The sequence below is a fragment of the Corvus moneduloides genome, chromosome Z, assembly GCF_009650955.1.
Source record: "Corvus moneduloides isolate bCorMon1 chromosome Z, bCorMon1.pri, whole genome shotgun sequence".
In the NCBI taxonomy this organism is placed as follows: Eukaryota; Metazoa; Chordata; class Aves; order Passeriformes; family Corvidae; genus Corvus; species Corvus moneduloides.
The window spans coordinates 50,879,192-50,894,877 of record NC_045511.1 but is presented as its reverse complement, the minus strand read 5'-3'; the positions used below and the strand labels follow the sequence as shown (position 1 = coordinate 50,894,877).

The following is a 15,686-nucleotide window of genomic DNA, read 5'->3' as shown; positions in this document are numbered from 1 at the left end:
ACCCAGGAAGAGAAAGTTAAGAGTATTTTATAATTCATTTGGCACATCTGATTTATTTGTGTATACATTTGATTTGTATCTGTAAAATGTCTCTAGACATTTTAGTCATGACACACTGAGATACGAAAAGCTTGCTAGTTTTTTTAAAAAAGTGAGACCTGATCAGATGAGACTGAAGAACTAAGAGCTTTCTTTGTTAACACATCGCCTTCCTTTTACACACAATGCCTGCTGCTTGATAGCAGCTTTCTACTCAAGGTTCTGCCTAAAAACGCCCGCAGGCTTGCAGATCTAGGACTTGAGGCATGGATTGAGTGGTGGACAAAGGTGTGAACTGGGGTCAGAAGCAAGCATCTGTCCATAGGGCAATCGAAGGATGCAAATACAAACATGCCACATTTTCAGAAAGGTTCTCTCCAGATACAAACCCCCTGGCAAAATAGATTTGGGGAGGGACACAGCAGACACACACAAGTTTAAAGCCACAAGAGGTCTAAAATCAACATGTGTGACCACAGGCATCCTGATCAGCCAGCTGTGTCCTTCTTCTGATTTCTCAGCCTGTGCGGACCTGAAATCAGCAGGACTGGGAGCAGAATTACACACGTGTATTTTGCTTTGAAGTAAAAAAACTACCAACCAGCCAAACAAACAAACAAAACCCCAAAACATGCTAACCTCTGCAAGTCCTTTTTGTTAAGACTTGAACACCTGGGTTTGAGTCCTTAATGCATAAATAACTCCTAGATGCCTAAATAAAAAACCTTTCAAAATCTGCATTTTACTCTCTCTGGATTCATAATGACTATTGTTAAGAAAATGAAGACTGAAAGATGTTATGTCTCAAGCAAGACATAAATTAAATGGTTTGAAATAAGCCCTGAGTTCTCATGGGACTGACCTGAGGTAAAATTTCCTATCCAAATGCACAGTATTTCTCAAGAAAAAAATAATAAAAAAATTAACTGGAAAATTGAAAGTTAAAATGACCTTTGATTTGTGGATCAAGCCAATTTTTAGCTGATTTTAAAATCACTTTTAAAATAATAACTTGAATTACTATTTATTTTTTTCTAAACACTGGGACAACACACAGCTGCTGCAGTCTATTTTTCTGCATCTTGCAAAAACTTTAGATAATTCTGGAAGCTCTTTAAACATGAGAGAATATTTAAATACTCTTTTGAGCTACAGAAAATATACTTCATATGAACAAGGGGATGTGGTCGAATTACTGCCAGAAATTACTAAATGGCTTGCAGCAATATCTATGCTTCTGTTTGAAGAGGAGAAAAAAAATGTTTAAAGTACATGGAATTCTTCTCTCCTCTCTCCTCCTCTCCTCCTCTCCTCTCTCCTCCTCTCCTCCTCTCCTCTCTCCTCTCCCCTCCCCTCCCCTCCCCTCCCCTCCCCTCCCCTCCCCTCCCCTCCCCTCCCCTCCCCCCCCCTCCCCTCCCCTCCCCTCCCCTCCCCTCCCCTCCCCTCTCCTCTCCTCTCCTCTCCTCTCCTCTCCTCTCCTCTCCTCTCCTCTCCTCTCCTCTCCTCTCCTCTCCTCTCCTCTCCTCTCCTCTCCTCTCCTCTCCTCTCCTCTCCTCTCCTCTCCTCTCCTCTCCTCTCCTCTCCTCTCCTCTCCTCTCCTCTCCTCTCCTCTCCTCTCCTCTCCTCTCCTCTCCTCTCCTCTCCTCTCCTCTCCTCTCCTCTCCTCTCCTCTCCTCTCCTCTCCTCTCCTCTCCTCTCCTCTCCTCTCCTCTCCTCTCCTCTCCTCTCCTCTCCTCTCCTCTCCTCTCCTCTCCTCTCCTCTCCTCTCCTCTCCTCTCCTCTCCTCTCCTCTCCTCTCCTCTCCTCTCCTCTCCTCTCCTCTCCTCTCCTCTCCTCTCCTCTCCTCTCTCCTCTCCTCTCCTTTCCCCCAACTAATTTGCTTTAACCTAATCTGTGCTTTTAGCCTCCCTTCCCTATGAGTATTGAACAATAAAGCAGTAACAGAAAAGAAGCCCCAGATAGAACAAGTGAATGTTAATCTGGCACAGCCATTGTTTCTGCTCAGTGCAAATTGCATTATTTTGTGTTCAATTGCTTGCATTTGTATATTTTGACTGTCTTATCTATGCTGTAGGGCTGAGCAAAGTGGCACACCCACTGAAACCAAACACGAATTTATTTTCTGTAAAAGCAGGGCTGAGACATGAAAGCTGTGAAGGAATCTTGTTAGCAATTCTCTGTGTAGGCAGCATGTTTCACTTTAATCATATGCATTACAGCTTCTCCCCATCGCTTCAAATTCACTCCTAGAGCTTTTCTGCACATCAGTTTGGCTAACCCACTTTCTGATGTTTCTGCCTCTGTATAGGAAAGCTGAAAACCATACTCCTTTTTACACCGCAAACAAAACAGCAAGACAACGCACACGCACGCACACACAGAGGCAAAATCAGTGCCTTTGAAGTGCACGGCTCATGCCTATCATTCCGTGGTTCTGCTCCATGTTTTCCGCTACTCCGCTGTCTCCCGGACGGCTGAGGCGCCTGCACGGAGCTGCTCAAACACAAGAGGGCAGGCGACATGCGAAGGAAAGCGCCGCGCATCGCAAACAGCCGACCTTGAACAGGCTCTCGGCAAACTTCAGGAATTAGACAAGCGCTTCTCACATCCAGCATAACAATGTATGTGACCCAGCTCTTCTTCTGTTTCTCCAGTCATTACACTATTAGTTACAGCTGTACTTCTGCATTACAAACTGTGTCAAAAAGCGAATGTTCTTACTCTCTTGAAACCTGCAGCAATTTCTAAGGCCACTCTAACAGGAAGAAAAGTTACTTTCCTTCTTTCCGAGACTTGACGTGCAGCCTAGTGAAAATGCGACAGATTCTCTCTCAGTGTGTTCCACCCGCTGAATTATTTAAGGCTCTCCCCACCATAAATGTATTTCGGTAAATGTGTTCGTTCTTACACAACCCTGCTATTTAAATGTGGGTAGTTGTTAGAGCAGGCTGTCATACGACGACTGTCTAGAAGTAGGCAGTGCAGCTGCGAAGTAGCACACCAGCCCCCCTACTAACACGTTCTCTGCTGGTTTACTGTTGAAAAATTTCCAGTACTTGAATCTTTGAAGCTAAAATACCAATTCAATATACAGATCCTTTGCAGTCCCATGCCCTCTTGATAGTTTTGATATTTTTATTTATTATTATTGGTATTTTGAGCTTGTGAGTTAAGTTCCTAAGAAAAATAATCAGCAATTAATAACTCCTAATGAAGTCAGCAAGCTTTATGTCACCAATACGAACAACCCAGAGGTTAGCTCTTTTAGACAAACTCCATGCCTAGTAAAATAAGCATGGAGATACAATCTGAAGCAAAACTGTGCCCTCATTTTTCTGTTTGATGGTAATGGATCAAAAATTAGATCCTGCCCACCTGTATTTTCTTGTCTCCACCCAGCTCCTCTTCATTTATACACATAAGCAATGTAATTGGTTCTGATGACATGTTCATGTAAACTAAGGACATTCATTGGAATAGACAGATCTGGAGCCTGGCACAAAGAAGGAGGTGAGGAGTAGTCCTTCTGAAAATGCAGTGGTTACACATCTGTGTAGATATTCTAGGTTTTGAGTTTTTTTACTGTGACAATGTGACAACAATGAATTCTTTTATCTGCTTCAATCTAAAACAGATTACTGACCATTTATGGAAAAAAATAAAAAAAGGTCTAATGAATTGATTTGATATTGAAAGTTAATTCAGTGCAAGGGTTCTCACATACCCGTTCTCTGACATCAGCAGACATTATATAGTCTACATTTTCCACCCCTTTGCAGAGCATCACCAGCATTTAGTTGTACCAACATGTTACCAGCAAGGTCCTGGCTGAATTATCCCTCTCACATAAACAACACTTGAGTTGGGTGTTATGTCTTTGGTGGTTTGTTTGTTTTTTGCAGCTGATGTTATCTCCACGATTTCAGCTACACAAGAGAGATTATGACAAAGATTAACACAATCAAAAACAGTTACAAATGAAAAGGCGCATTGAAAAGCAATTAAAATTCAGGTGTCAGAAAACTTCCTCTAATCCACAGGCTGCCTTATATTTTCAAAGTTTTTCTCTGATAGGCACTTTAACACGTGTATGTAGTACTCTTAATAATGTTTTGACAAATAAAACCTGCACTTTTCTCACAGTCATCCAGTCACCAGCCTTCATGTCACACCTTCAGGCCATTAGCTCCAGGTTGGCTAAATTTGCCTTTTGGACTACATGTGTTGTTGAACAAGAACAGGATCTCTTTTGTTTTGTTTTTATCTTGGGAAAGGAAGTGTTCTGGCAGCATGTCTAGGTCTTACGCGTAGAACAGGATAAAGCAAAAAAGATGACACCACCCTGAAATATATGCATCTCGTGATAGAATTAATCAGTTTCTGAACACGATGAACTTCCCTGCAACAGAATTAAAAGGAAACACCTTGCAGATAATAATGAAAAAGTGTGGTAGCTAATGCAAAAATCTTTCCTTTTCCCAGAGCAGATCTTTAAGGATTTAGTTCTTAATTTCTTTTTAAAGAAGAACAAAATCCTATTCCAAATCAAGAGTAATTTCACTGGGTGAAAAAAAAAGCATTCTAAAGCATCACTACAATAAAGTTTGTCTTCTTACTTCTTCATAAAACTTGACATAACTCTCCACTTAAAGTTCTTCCTAAAAACAAACAAAAAAACCCAACCAACCCAAACCCCAAAACAAAACAAAAATTCTGAACAATGCAAATCTAGAAAACGAAGTTCTACTGCACGGACACAGTTCTTAAAAGATATGTTACATAATCACCCTCATATAACAGACTACAGCAAATTTTAAAAAATCAATTTAACTATGATAGTTTCTGATTTAATATGGTTTGGATCAGTAAGTCGTAATTGGAAAAGCTGTACATTTGTAATTAATGAGTACAAATTATTCAGAAGTGGAATGGGTTGAATGCCATTAGAAGTTTATACACATGGTACCAAGTTCTGTTCATACAGAAAATTAAATTCCAAAGCTGATTTTAATGCACGATGCCCTTTTTTCATTAGAGAGCTCTGATGAAAAGCCAGTAATATAAAGACTATTATGACTTCAGGTCATAACCCGAAGTTCAAGACTGCAGTTGAACAGCCTCTAATCCTCTCCATATAATAAAAAAGGCATTTTTGAATCAAATACTAGGCTGCATTTAGCCATGCTCATGGCGTGAAGTACCACTCGAGAAAGATAATCCCGCGGGATTCAGCCTCTGCTTTACCATCAGGCGGCAGACACCAGGCTGTGCCCTGCGTGCGGAGCATCTGTCGGAAAAGGCATGTCATCCCATCCTTTTCTTTGCTGTGGTGTTTTGGGACAGGATTCCCACGCAAACCCAGGCATGCAGGCTAGGGCTGCAGCTGCCCTCCATCATTCCTCCCCATCCACCCTCTCCAAAGCACCAGTGGAACGGGTGTGCTCCGCCTACACCCACTGACCAGCTGCAGGCACTGGGGGAGCTTTGAGGCTGAACAGGACACAGTTCTCCGCTCTCAGCTCTGTTCATAAACACACAGCCCAAGACAAGCATCAACCTTCCAGGAATGTTCAGGTGGTAAGATGCTATCGAACATGTGTGAGACTTGCAAAGGAAATGCTGTGACATTGCTTAAAAGACACAAACGCAACCATTACTTTCCCAGAAATTATTATTTTCTTTTCTTGATAAGATCAGTACATTTGATGCTAAAATTCAGCTGTTCAGGGATGCAGAAGAATCTTTATTATCAACCATAAATAAACTGAAAGAAAAATATTCCCAGGGAAGTGGCTGAGTCACCAACTCAGGTACTTAAAAGATACATAGAGGTATATAAAAGACGTGTAGATGTAGCATTTAGGTACCTGGTTTAGTGGTGGACTTAGCAGTGTTAGATTAAGGGTTGGACTCAATGATCTTCAAGGACCTTTCCAACCTAAATGATTTTGTCATTGTATACTGAACTCTAAATGAAGTAAGGGCTTGTTGATGGGTGTTGAGTAGAAATTCCTTTTAACCCTCCAACAGGAACCAGACTGGTCCTTTATACTGAGTACTGACTAATTACTCACTTCTCTGTTTTTGGAGGCAAAAAATAAATAGCAAGCAAAAAATCACACCCCACCAGTGTTAAAGAAGGTACAATGTTCCTTATAGAACTGCTTAAATTAATTTCTGTGCCGGGGGATTCTACACCTAACCTGAAACTAAATGGAATATAATAAATTCTGAGGAAAAAAAAGACAATGGAATTTATACATCTACAGGTTTTGACCCAAGATACTTCCTCACGGTTACAATTTTCTTACTCAATCACCACCTTCCTTCCAAAAGGAAACACAAAATTACAGGGGCATATTATTCTGTCAGTCTAATAGAGACATATACATTGTGAGTTTACCAGCAAAAAGACTGGGATTAATTTTATGCAAAATATGTGTATACAACACAGATCCAGAAGATTATAAACCAGAAAATTCCATACAATGTGAAAGTATAAAATTACAAATACAGATTTAGTGTGCATCTACCATGAAGTGAAACTTTAAAATTAATGTAAAAATTTTGGACTTTAATTGGTTAAATTCGTAGAGTTCCTGAGGATTACCTATTATAGGCACATGTTCTCAATCTGCTTGTTGATGTCACAAAGAAAATTGACAAGAATGGGTAGTAAAGTCCCAAGGTGAAGCTTTAAAACTAATCTTTGAGTGCAAACTAACCATCTGAAAGCAAAATAAGTGGCTATTTTCCTGATTAATTCCAACGATACAGAATTCTTTGATCTCAACTACACATATTTTTAACATTATACTTTGATTTGAATAGTCAAGACTGGATTTTTTTTTTTGTAAACAAGCTACGTAGGAAGTTTATCTGTGCTAGTGCTTCCTTAGAACTGAAGGGATACCACATCATTCTGGAGACATTAAAATGCAAAAGAATCGGTATTTAAATATCTGATGAAACATGTGGTTACTATCACTCACACAGAAGTGAGGAAGATTTTTTTTCTCAATGGGAAAAGAAAAAGGAAACCATGATTTGCTTACTGAAATACGTCTTTGCATTATTTTATATTATGCATAACAGACAAATCAATTAATATTGAGCACTACATTGACAAGTCAGTCTTCCAGCTACTTTCCTGTCTGACATATATACTATTTCACTGTTTTTCTCATTCATCAAAAAAGCTATTTCTAACTTCTCACAGCTCTGCATTTCTGAAAGTATGTATGTTTTAATGCTGGGTTTATGAACAAACATTGAAACATCATTGAAAAAATACTGCCAGTGCCAACATAGCACTAAAAGAGCTTTAGTTCTGTCTGAAAAAAATAATTTCCCATTTTCTACTTTGTAATTTGAGCTGTTCTGCAGCTAACAAAAAGGTTCTTATTGTCTTATTAAATTTAAGGTAGCAATAAACATTAACCCAGTCTCAAACATGACATCATACCATATGTAGCTAGGTTGAAAGGGAATGTAAAACAAATTACCTGGACTGCTTAAGAAACCTAAACGCCCTAATTTACCCAACCATTTATCAGAAAAACTAATGAAAAGCCTTTTTTGTTCTTGCAATGGATAAAGGTAGCCATTAGTCTCTGAAGTGTAAGATTTTACCAGCAAGACAAAACAAAAAGCAAATCTTGGGAGTAAATATCAGCTGGACATTCACATAACGAGGTCCAGAGAGACATATCCAGAAGTTTCTGCTTTTTATCCAACTCTGAATAATATTGGATGCTGTTCTCTGTTCCTTCAGAGCTCTTCTCCTGCCAAAATAACTGCAAGGCTTGCAAGTCCGAATGTATCGTAAGCCTTTCCCAAGGCACCCCAACACTATCTGAGGCACTGAAACTATGGCAACCGAATAAGAAAGCAGCTTCCATGATTAATAGATGAAGATCCCAGCGACAGTGCCTTGCTAGGCCATAATTCAGGAATGCAGGAGGAATTAGCATAGAATCCATCTCAATCTACCAATAAAAAGTAGATTTTGAAAGGCATCAACAAAAACACATTTTTTTCCTGCAGAAAAAAAACCCCAACCCCACAAAAAACCCAAACAAAAAACCCCTATGGAACTATAAACTGTTCAAAATCTCATTAACATTTCAATGAATGGCTGCCTCAAGAGCAAGTAATGGATAAATGTTCACGAACAATGGTGAAGGAAGCAACATAGGAAATTTTCTATTCAACTATAAAAGCCATATGAGGAATACTCAATATATAGAACATCTGAGTGAAACTGAGCAGCCACAGATAGGAAAGTACAAATAATGTTTGCTGCAGTCAGGAATATAGTTGGATGCAGTTTTTCCCATTGTGTTGGGAATTCCTGTGGGAGAGTACTTTTCCATCTGCTGGACTGGAACACCTGACCATACCTATTATATACTCTACACATTTTCATTATTAGAAGATCCCTAAGTCTCTCAGGGTCATTGCAAAATCAAAGGAATACCCTTTCTTTTTAAGCACATAATGAAACTTCTGCTATTACTGCCAGTAAAAATACTAGTAGAGTGGTCTTCATTCAACAAGATGTTCTCAGACTGAGGTGCATAACAAAAATATTGTTTATTTATTTCCATTTTCATAATTATTAAGTTTTCACTGAAGGCAACTGGTTACAGAGATCATAAAAATATAAGAATACTTTTTTTTTTTGGCCTGCTTCATGGCAGTGGTATAATGCTGCAGTCAAGGCATGGCTCTACCTGGGAAGGATGAGGGTGATGACACCAAAGGCCTCTCCTGAGGACAGCACCCACGCTGCCCTGTCACATAGGTGCAGCAATGCTGTGCATCTGCCCCTGGAAACTCTTTAGCTTCAGAACTGCAGACATATTGCAAAAGTGTACAGCTGTGGAAAGTTCCTCAGTAGCAGTTTTCCTCAGTAGCTAAAGAAAACCAAAACAACAAACCAAAATCCCACCACCAACAAAAATGGCATGGAGTAGTCCATGATCTATACATTTCAAGTATGTAATATAAATACTCATAGAAGTGCCTATTATTAACAATACTTTTAAAGGAAAGGTCATCACTGAATGTAGTGAATTACCATATGTCTTCACTCTAAAGATATAGCAACTGGCAGCTCTGTTAATAGCTGGTTTATCTTCTTCATTTTACATCTCTATTTCAGCCACTAAAGAAACAATTTGGGGCTTGGGGAAAAATTTTTTTCTTTCAAAAATAACTCTGTATTCACATCAAGCATATTACACCCCTCCCTTGGGCTGATAAATAACTACAGTAGTATACTAGAAAAGACTTCACAAGATTTTGCAGCAAATTACAGGAAAATTCATCCAGGGTTTTTCTCACCTTCTTCTTCCTTTTCTGAAAGCTGGGGTTTTTGGGTTTTGTTTGTTTTTTTTTTTTTAAAGTGAATTCTACTTTTTTTTTTAAACTATAGCCAGAGTTAAACTTTAGATTTCAGAAGGCATAAGGCTGGCAGCCTCATTAATGTTCATCTGGTGCATGAAAGCTGAGAACATGATTATTTTATGGAGGGAAGCATTGATCTCTTATCCCCTTCCCTATTTCCAGTGCTAGCAGCCTTTATAAGAAATGACAAAACCTGCAAATGTCTCTATGTATGCCTGTCTTTCAGAGAACCCCTCCTAAGACTTCCAGAATACCTGATTTTGTACTTCTTTTCTATTTTTTTTCTCCCTCCATTCCCATACCACATTTAATTTTGAATCCTTTCACATCTTCCAGAGGCTAAGACGAAATAGGCAAACTAGAAGCTTGGGAACTCCACAAGACACACAGGAGCTGCAATACCTAAAATTGTAACACAGTAGGTGGCACTCTTCCCTTTAAAACTTAAAGCTGTGTCTTGGAGATGTGCTGCCATATTGACATGTTGGAATCAAGACCCAAAACCAAATCATCCATCACCATGGATAACTAAAGATCTCTTAACAGTGCAGAAACACAAGCACTCAGTTATTTCCATGGCCATGGGTAACACAGCACATAAAGAAAATAGAGACATACAAACTTTGCTCTGCCAGGTTTGTGCTTGAACTGGAGTAGTCCACTTTTATCTTCACAGACCCTAAACACATCTAAGCTGTTCCTCACTCAGAGGACTGATGCAACAGGCCAAACCCAAAAATATTCCTTTAGAGACCTGTCAGGCTCAGGTCCAGGCTTTCCCCCAGCAGCTTGTTTCTGCGTTAGAATCCTCTTCATGGTTGCTGTACACTGTTGATCAGCAGTCAGACTCTGTGCTACTGACTCTATTTTACTGCCAAAATGTCTTGCCCACCTCAGAATAATCCTGATGCTCAGAATTCACGAGCATAAAATGTTTAAATGGTCACCAGTAAAAAGCATTGCTTAATACTCTTATTTTTCTGTTGTCCTTTCAAACAAAGCTTGTCACAATTTGTTGGATGTGGCTTGCTCCATGACACACAGATGTAGGTCTGACTTAATATTAAGGATCCATCCAGACCAAATGTACTCACAGGATAGCTTCAGGCCCTTAACAAGTATTGATTCCCAGCAGAGAACAGTATTTTCAGTTTGGGGCTTAAACACACAAAAAAGTCCCTATTTAAGTAGTACGTCAGCAAATGCATTACTCTCAGAAAACTACTCTGGCAGCCAAGGCTTTCCTGGGTCAGCAAAGCTCACCGGGGTGAGTGAGGCTGCAAAAGATGAGGGCTAAAGATTTACTTCATCGATAAGTGAATAGTAGGAGGTCAAATATTGCAGCATCTGTGTCAAATTAGGATAGTGAAAACTTCTGGTTTGGTATGGTTCAACTTCTCTAGCATATGCTGCATCTAATATAATTTCAATGTTGTTTTCCAGAATTTACTAGCTTGTTTGTTTTCAGCACTCTGCTATAGCATATGGGAATCAGGTACTACACACAAAACATTTGTTTCAGTAGTATAACAATGTGTTCTTGCAAACAAGTTGGATGTAAGACATGTATTAGCTCAGGTCAATTTAATCCTAAAACATTTTATGCCACCCCTGCTGTAAACCATGTGAGCTCCTTTCATGTGTATTTATGTATGACTCTTCAAAACAAGATGACAAATTTCCTCTTCCCTTCACAAAACATGCACAAGCAAGTTCACAATCACCTACTTCCTTTCTAATGCAAAAAATTCTAGTCTGGATTTATCACAGGTCATTAATTTGATCCCTGTGCTTCCCTTTTTCTTTTTCATTTTTTAAATTCTTTTCAAAAATTTAATGAAGGCAACTCCTCATTCTTAGCCTGATCCACCTCCTTCAGTCTTAAACACGGGTAACTGCAATCCTCTATTTACAAACATAGAGAAGTGACTACGGCTAATTTCACTTCCATCTTCAAGCAGCTAGAAATGTTAACTAGCCATTTTCCTCATAGATGTCAGTGTTCAATTATTTTTTGGTTCAAGTAGTATGAGTTCAGTTGATAAGGCTGGTTTGCTATTAAGTAAGAACACACAGTTTTCAAGTAGACTAATTCAGAACACATAGAACATCTGTGACTACATAATTTGTAGCCCCTGAAAGCATTCACCCGTGCTTCAAGCATTTGATGCCTAGTACATGAAAAGCAAATGTTGCAAATATACATTACAGTATTACTTACTATTTTAAATTTTGTTTAGCATTTAGACAGATATCTCATCTGGCCATGTTGCTCCTGTACTAAGCTTCCATGAATGCCAGAGATTTTCTCTAGTGAAGAGTGGTGGAGAACGGAAACCAACTTTTTTATGTATATGAAATTATTTGGCTTTAAAGAGAGCTAGTTCTCTCTGTCCTGTAACTTATGAGAAGCTACCATATTAAAACCAGGCTCCTATTACATAAAAGGATACCCTAGACAGTGAAACACCTTGGCAACTATACTTCTCTTATAGTGACAAACCTTCTCCATCCTACTGAATCACGTACTTGCTTTCAACCATGTTCAAGGCAATTCCACAAAGAAAGAGATTTGCTGGAGCAAATCACAATACATAATCACAATATTCATCACAGTACACCAGAACAATCTCATTAAAAAAAAAAAAAAAAAGCTAACCACAGGAAGATCATTTTGCTTTTCTAATCTGAAAACAAACAGCAAAAGAAACCCTGAACATGGTAACAGCTGCATAAATCTTACCATGAGAGGAATGCTATAAAATATCAATGAATTTTGAGTGAATTTTGTATCAAAAGAACCTGACTCTACCAGACTTTGTCATACTGACATCAAAGGATTTAATCACCAAGTAAAGATTACTTGGATGAGAATGGTTTAGTTGATGACACCTAACTTAGATGAATGCACACCAAAAGCAGTCACTGAATTAATTGTTGCAAAGACAGTGGGGCAAATCACACCTTTAGCTACTATCTTTGAGATTAAGTTAGTAATTAATATCGTTGCTGGATAATACAAAACAAATTAGCTGAATCTATGTCAAATAATAAGCCACTTCGTGCAGGCTGTGACAGAAAATGGTTGTGGACACTTAGCACTTCGTTATTTACAACACCTGCATGCTGTGTGTGCGCCTACAGAAAATAAAGCATTCACCTTGCTTGCAGCGCCAGGAATTAGTATCTTTTACAATTTATCACAGCTAACTAAAGCCTTTATATTTTCCTGTTCTATCAGTGAAATAATTTTCTGCAGCAGCTAAACATCCGTGCTGCACAGACGCTGGCACAAATGTGCATGTTTACAAACTTCAAAAGCAGCAATTAGCTCGGTAGAGGAACAGGAGAACAAATTACCCCTGAACAAGCGGTCAAGGTTAGAAAAAGACAGAGCCATTTGCCTAAAGAAAATCCAGCAGTTACCGCCTTGCCACTCACCCTGGGATGAGGCAGGCAGGAGAGAAGCGGTGGCGACGGGCAGAGGGGCATCTCCACTGCAACTGACCGGGCTGCAGCCTCAGCCCCGCTTCCCCCGCCAGACGCACGCCGTCCGGTCCACCCCCCGGAAACGCCTCCCGCGGACAAGCCAGGCAGTCAGGCACGAAGAAAGAGGAGGTAGGACGGCCAAGCCCTCGCAAAAAGCAGGTACTTTTTTCACGCGTGGTGGAGACCCAAACTTTTCACCGCCCCCACTGGCGGCGGAGCGAGGGGCGGTGCTGACCCTCGGCCGCCCCAGGGGCTGCCCGAACCCCCGCCACCGCCCCTCCTGCCTCGGCGCCGTGTCGCCAGCGCACCGCAGACGGAGGCACAGCCTCCTAACGCACCCTGCCCTCAGCTGGGAGCCTTCCCTCCCTGTGCAGATACGGGGACAGGGTGTGTGTGTGTGTGTGTGTGTGCGTGCAGGGTGAAATTCCTTCCCTGCTCAGCATACCTTCCCCTCAGCATCACCCTGTTCCCTGCTCAGCATCATCCCGTCATCCCGTCCCCTCCTCGGCATCCCTCCCCTCAGCATCCGCGGCACGAAGGAGCCCCGCTCCCGGTCCCCGCCCGGCCTCCCCGCGGGCCCCAGCGGTCCGCGGCGGCGCGGGGCGTTTGCGGGGCGCCGCGTCGCCAGCCCGCAGCCCCTCCTGGAAGACCAGTCCTGCTACTCCCCATTAAAAAAAACTTTGTCTTTTCCGCCGTTTCTCCCGTCTGGCCCAGAGCCCAAGGGCGGTGAGGGGCTGAAGGAGCGACAGGGAGAGTGCTTGGCGGAGGGAGAAGAGATGGACTGCCTCGCACGGCTTGCCCGCCGGGCCGCCCCGGAGGGGTCCGGCCTTCCCCAGCCCGTCTGCTTACGCTCCCCAGCCAAGGAGAAGCGGCTTGGCAGAGCCACCGACCTGCGGGGGAAAGAGGCTTGAGGCGCCAGGCAGAAAGGGGCGGGGAGCATCCCTACTCCAGAGCCACCCTTCGCGGGACTGGGGGACGGCGGCCGGCAGCCCACCTTTGCCGGGGCCAGGGCGGAGAGGAAGGCGGCTACTGTTCGTGGGGAGCGGGCAGGGAGGTGAGCCCACGACCGCAGCCCATGATCGCGAACAAAGCCCCCGGCAGCGCCTAGGGCTGCTCCACGGAAGAAGTTCCTCGATTCCCGGCCACTTCTCCCAAAAAAGCAGCGCCAGCCTTGGAGAAAAACAACAAATAAATACATGGGCCGCGACCCAACTACACCGCGGGAACAGTAGAGACGGCGGGGTTACGCCTCTACGCGGAGCGCCCACATAGTTCTTGTAACAAAGACCCCACCACCCAGCCCCACACGATGCCCGGCGGCGCCGGGGTACGCGCCCGGCGGCCTCGGCCCCGGCCGCGGCGTCCCGCGGCTGCCCAGCTCCCCACGGTGTCCCGGCGGGCGCGACCCTCTGCCAGCTGGGTTCGGGGATGGGAGGCGAGGAGCCCCAGCACGGCGCATGCAAGCCGTGCCAAGGGCTAGAGGAGGGAGGATAACATGTTAGGCAATTGGGGGAAGGGGGGGGGGGGAAGAAAAAGAGGGGGGAAATGAAAAAAACGAAAAGAAAGACGAAGCCACGAGATGCCGGGAAAGTGACAACAGCAAGCGCAGCGTGTGCACTTGCGGGCGGCTCTCCTCCTCCCTAGGCGCTGCAAACGATGTCGAGACAGAAGGCAGCAGCCTGCCTCAAACCACACACCACCCTCGCTCCTTCCGAGCCTGCCGGGCTATTCGGGAGTCTTCCCTTCCGAGCAATCGCAGAACATAAGGTAGGGGTACGGACAGGGGGGTACTGTACCTTTTCGGTGCATGTATCTGGGCAGCTAGAGGACAACTAGCTGATGTAGTGTCCCATTTAGTAATCCATTTTAGGGGATCTCTCTGGGAAACTGGAGCCACTCTCTCCTTTGCAATCCTTTGTCATTACTACATGAGTACTTCCCAGGGGATGGTATATTTAATATTTCTACTTTCTGAATTGCAAAAGCAATTTGTTCATTTCCAATGATGGGCGAAGAGGGGAGTGATCAGGGAGAAGAATTCAAAAAAAAAGAAAAAGAAAAAAAAATGCCTTAGCAACTCCTCTCCAGACCCAAATTCCACTACGGTTCCACTCCAGTATGTCCCCTTCAGTCGCGCCTTGGGAGGTAAGTCATTTCGGGGTCTCCTGGTCCCTCTCTACCAAAAGTGCTCCCGGTGTGACGGCTGCTTCAGGAGAACTCCGAGGCTGGAGGCACTCGCTGTGCCACGGCAGGAAAGCGTAGTCGCTGCTCGCCTCGAGCTGCCGGGCATTGGACTGTGCGCGGCGAAGACGTGGGAGCCGCTGCCTCTCTCTCTGTCCCTGTGTCCCGCTGCTCTCCCGCCGCTGCCTCTCCGTCTCCCGCCGCCCGCCCGCTGCCCCCGGGACGCGGCTCCGCCGGCGGAGGCGGAGACAAAGCCGGGACTGGAGCGCGGCGGGCGGGCGGGCGCGCCCCGCTCCCCGCCCCGCCCCTCCCGCCGCGGGCGGGGCACGCGCGGCAGCACCGCCCTGCGGGGGGCGGGGCCGGGGCGGGGTCGCGGCGGCGCCGGGCGGGGCGTGAGGGACCCCGGGGGGCGGCCGCGCTCCGGCGCTCGCTGTCGGCGGCGCTGCTGCCAGCGACACCTCGGGGCTGCTACCGAGCGTCACCGGGCTTATGTCGAGCAGGTGTCTGCGGAGGGGACCGGCCGCCCCCGGCCCTCGCCCGTCCCCTCGGAGCTGTCGCCGCCTCCA

At 43.8% G+C, this 15,686-nt stretch overlaps 1 protein-coding gene across 4 annotated transcripts in view; it reads right to left on the bottom strand.

The window, feature by feature from the left end:
- The window catches only part of SEMA6A (semaphorin 6A), a 119,565-nt gene extending 104,198 nt beyond the window's left edge, over positions 1–15,367 (bottom strand). For 2 of the 4 annotated variants that reach the window (XM_032097171.1, XM_032097172.1), the window contains exon 1: positions 14,736–15,365. The gene's annotated coding sequence lies outside the window, so the exon portion shown is untranslated. Of the gene's footprint in view, positions 1–12,891; positions 12,960–14,735 lie in introns of those variants that run through there. The other 2 variants (XM_032097167.1, XM_032097170.1) reach the window with 2 other exon arrangements.
- Positions 15,368–15,686: the final 319 nt, after the last annotated feature.